General features: G+C 38.2%; 1 pseudogene; it reads right to left on the bottom strand.

The window, feature by feature from the left end:
• Positions 1-689: 689 nt before the first annotated feature.
• On the bottom strand, positions 690-1,642 carry LOC149545402 (borneol dehydrogenase, mitochondrial-like; annotated as a pseudogene).
• Positions 1,643-5,013: the final 3,371 nt, after the last annotated feature.

Raw genomic sequence — 5,013 nt, 5'->3', positions numbered from 1 at the left:
CCAACAATTGTGAGGTTGACAAATTTTGTTGTCGCTGATACTAAACATGTTGCAATATAATATCAGACATTTCTTTTTCACGCATTTCTTTTTCACGAAGATAAAAATCTGTTTCCTTTCATGAATACCAAACTATATTTTCATATGCGGAAAACAATGTCATATATCTTTATTTTCTCCTTTACTGTGATGTTGAAGTTTCAATATATAAGAAAATACTATTGTATAAAATCATCTGCTTGACTGAAAAAAACGCTTTGCTGGACAGATGGGAGAATAACGTGTCCTAAGAGAATCCCAAGACAAACAAGATAAAAAACACGACAACGAGCTGGCCAAGTTTATTATTCAACATTACATTATAAGGAGCCTATTTCGAATCTATATGCTTCGTTTATAGGCGAGTGCGTTAAGGCCGGCGTGCAAGAGAGCAGAAAACCCAATTCAGCTGACACTTTCGGAATCAAAATTTCACATAATTTTCTAGCCAATGACAAAAGTAATATTATTATTAATTTTCCTATTATGATCTAAGGAACTTCCAAGACATGATGCTCTTGCCTGTGATTATCATTGTAGAGTTCTTGATGACAATTACAGAAAAACAATTGTAGGTTTACAACTTCTCTTGTACTATAATTCCCATCATAAGATGCCAAGCTTAATAAGTGAGAAGATTACAATGTTATCTAATACAATCCCCAACTGTTTTCTACAACTGTTATGCCCCCATCCACCACTATATTGTGACCACTCACACATTTGGATTCATCACTGGCCAGAAACAGAGCAACCTTTGCAATATCCTCCGCTTTAAGAATGGCTTCCTTCAAAGGAGTAATTGCCTGAGCTGCAGCCTCTATCCGGGCCTTTGCGCCGTGACCCACATAATCCAATACAAGATCTGTCGCCATTAGAGCAGGAGAAAAACAATTCACTCGTATACCATTTTTCCCCAGCTCCCCTGCGCCGTTCTTAGTAAGCCCAATAATTGCATCTTTGGAGGTAGTGTAGGCGTAAGGACCAACTGCTTCCATTATTCCAGCAATACTAGCCGTTGAAATAATGGTGCCCTTCCTGTTTGGTATCATTACTCGGGCAGCCTGCTTTATGCCGTGCATTACTCCTTTACATTGATGTTTATCACTCGCTCGAAGTCCTCCATATCATACTCTGTTACGCACCCCTTTTGCCTGTTGGCGATCCCTGCGTTGTTGTACATTATGTCGAGCTGTCCGTTCTTTCCCATGGCCAAATCTACGGCTGCGCTCACATCTTTCTCTTTGGTCACATCACAGTGAATATATGTGACTGAAGTAGAAAGGTATTCAGCGAGTTTGAGATCCGCGTCGTCTTTAATGTCTGCAATAATGACTTTGGCTCCATGATTTACAAATAGGCGAACAGTGGCTTCTCCAATACCGCCCGATCCGCCTGTGATAACTGCAACCTTGCATTGCAGCCTGCATTCAACAAATACATTTTTGTTATAATATACCTTGAAAACAATTGGGTCATGGGTGTTAGATCAGCATATATGTTGCTTGTGGAAGATATCAGATCATTACAAGCATGAGCAATATTCAAACGAAAAGATTCAAAACTTTCTGCAGACAGCAGCTGCAACATTTCCTGTAGACATGGTCTCGAGCTAGAAGATAGTCTGGATTGCTAGCTTTCGAAGAGCCGGCTCTACCTTATAGTGGACATGTAACCTACGAATTGTTTTTTTGTTCAAGCGTAACAGCATCTAAAATTGTCACGAGCTAAAGCAAACTATTACAGTCAAATGACATGCGAATAATATGGCAATTAACAGTTTATTTCGACAGTGCTGGAAACTTTCATATTAAATATGTTGGGTAGAAATTGGTTGGTAGTTCTACATGGTCGGTTGGTGGAGCCTGGCACATGGTAAATTATCTAACAACAAACGTGAGGCTGACAAATTTTCTTGTCGCTGATACTATACATGTTGCAATATAATATTAGGCATTTCTTTTTCATAAAGATCAAAATCTCTTTCCTTTCATGAATATCAAACTATATTTTCATATACGGAAAACATTGTCATATATCTTTATTATCCTATTTTCTCCTTTACTGTTATGTTGAAGTTTCAATATATAAGAAAATACTGTTATATAAAATCATCTGCTTGACTGGAAAAACCGTTTTGCTCGACACATGGGAGAATATCGTTTCCTAAGAGACAAACAAGATACAAACCACGACAACGAGCTGGCCAGGTTCAGTATTAAACATTACATTTTAAGGAACCTATTTCGAATCTATATGCTTCGTTTATAGGCGAGTGCGTGAAGACCGGCCTGCAAGAGAGCAGAAGACCCAATTGAGCTGACACATTCGGAATCAAAATTTCATATAATTTTCTAACCAATGACAAAAGTAATCTTATTATTAATTTTCCTATTATGATCTAAGGAACTTGCAAGACATGATGCTCTTGCCTGTGATTATCATGGTAGAGTTCTTGATGGCAATTACAGAACAACAATTATAGGTTTACAACTTCTCTTGTACTATAATTCCCATAATAAGATGCCACGCTTAATAAGTGAAAAAATTACAATGTTATCTAATACAAACCCCAACTGTTGTCTACAACTGTTATGCCCCCATCCGCTACTATATTGTGACCACTCACACATTTGGATTTATCACTGGCCAGAAACAGAGCAGCCTCTGCAATATCTTCCGATTTAAGAATGGCTTCCTTCAAAGGGGTAATTGCCTGAGCTGCAGCCTCTATCTGGGCCTTTGCGCCGTGACCCACATAATCCAATACAAGATCTGTCGCAACTGCAGCAGGAGAAACACAATTCACTCGTATACTATTTTTCTCCAGCTCCTCTGCACCGTTCTTAGTCGTCCCGATGATTGCATGTTTGAAGGCAGTGTAGGCAATACTAGCTGTTGAAATAATGAGTAAACCCTCCAGCTATTCCTGCAATACTTGCTGTAGCAATAATGCTGCCCTTTCTGTTTTGTATCATTACACGGGCAGCCTGCTTTATGCAGTGCATTACTCCTTTTATATTGATGTTTATCCCTTGCTCAAAGTCCTCCATATCGTACTCTGTTGCGTACCCCTTTTGCCTGTTGACGATCCCTGCGCTGTTGTACATTATGTCGAGATTCCCGTGCTTTTCCATGGCCAAATCTACGGCAGCGCTCACATCTTTCTCTTTGGTCACATCGCAGTGAATATATGCGACCGAAGTAGAAAGGGATTCAGCGATTTTGAGACCCGCTTCGTCTTTTATGTCTGCAATAATGACTTTGGCTCCATGATTCACAAATAGCTGAACAGCGGCTTCTCCAATGCCGCCTCATCCGCCTGTGATTACTGCAACCTTGCCTTGCAGCCTCTATTCAAGAAATACATTTTTGTTATAATATACCTTGAAAACAATTAGGTCATGGGTGTAAAATCAGCATATATGTTGTGTTGATGTGTGTTTTATGACTCACCAAGCAGTAGAACAAAATACCAAAATATCTTATCCTCTCTTGAATAAAGTCTTGTCTATGCTAAAATTGCTAGAAGATCATACAATGACTTCAAGGTTCTTTTAATGCAAGGTCTTGATTGTGGATAAGATCAGTGGTTGATGTGATTTGCTAATGATCATAAAGGGCCTTATGTGTTTATTTAGATTCATTTCAAGCCATACTGGATGTGGGAGCTATCTTAAGGTTTTGCAATGAACTGTTATTTTTGGAGTTTTCACAAAATATGCAAAAATTCAATAAGATAGGGTTCAGGAACTCTATTCTAATCCTAAGGGTAGTGATAACAACAAATAGTATTCTAGTGGACAAATTCCTCAATTTACCGAATTCCACTTTGCCAAGTTATACTACAGCTATGCGTGAATCAGTGCAATCTTCAAGGGTTATGCCAAAGATTTTCATATCACTGCATACACCATCATAAAGAACAATGTATACGAATGATAGAAGTTGAGCATATGCATGAAAGGGATTCAGGCTAACTTTACTCAACGAGTTAGAATCACTAAAATGTCAAAAGTATGAACAAAAGGAACTCATCAATACACCATCATATTCTTCAATGTAATCACCACACATTGACTATGCTAAACTTAATCTAATTGAAGAAATTTAGGAGAACAAGCAAGCACTAAGACACGTCAAGTACACCAAACTCCAATGAAAAATTTATTATCTCAGTAACTCATAGCAACAATATCATAAATAATCGCCCTTTACAAATGAGAAATGAGGCCTTTATGTAGGTCCTTGGTTACAACAGGTGGCCAGGATGATCACAATAACTGATGGCCAAGATCATGCCACATTAGCCCTAATTAGGGTTAGGGCAAAGAAAAGGAATCTACATTAATGCAACAAGGAATCCATTACTATAGTGGGTAATAAATGCCACTATGAATGCTTGTTTAGGAAGGAGTGAGGTGTAACAAATGATCCCTAAGAACACCCACTATGCATTTAATGCATCTATCTTTGATTTCTTCGCCTCTGTGCTGATACTTGGTGCAGATTCTTGCTTGAATTCTAAAATTGCAATTTCTCTCTCTTCTTTTTCCAAGCTTTCATCCCAATCTGGTAGCAAGTCCTTCATAGTGTGCATTGTATTTGAGAAGATGGAGAAGTTCTCAAAACAATATCTTCCATATACATTTAGTTGAAAGAATTCCTCTAACTTGACTTTTAGATTATCAGTTGTCATTTCTTCTTCCACCAATCTCTGTGATAACAAGGATGCAACTACATTTGATATTCCTCTCTTGATGCTATCAATAATCTTCTTCCATCAACTGGATTCCCTAGTAAAGCTCTCAAAAATTTTCTTAGCTATGATCACTACACTCTAGCATCGAATAAAATCATACACATCCCCCTCGCTGATAACTCAACCATCAATCAATTATTGCTTTGGGGTCTCCATTAGATTTTGAATGTCGGCAATCACCTCTTCTTGGTAAATATGCTCACCCACCCATG

The sequence above is a fragment of the Cupressus sempervirens genome, chromosome 7, assembly GCF_028749045.1.
Source record: "Cupressus sempervirens isolate cs-2001-9-10 chromosome 7, ASM2874904v1, whole genome shotgun sequence".
Classification (NCBI taxonomy): Eukaryota; Viridiplantae; Streptophyta; class Pinopsida; order Cupressales; family Cupressaceae; genus Cupressus; species Cupressus sempervirens.
Note: the sequence above shows the minus strand (reverse complement) of the source record. Positions and strands in the feature narration are given on the sequence as shown.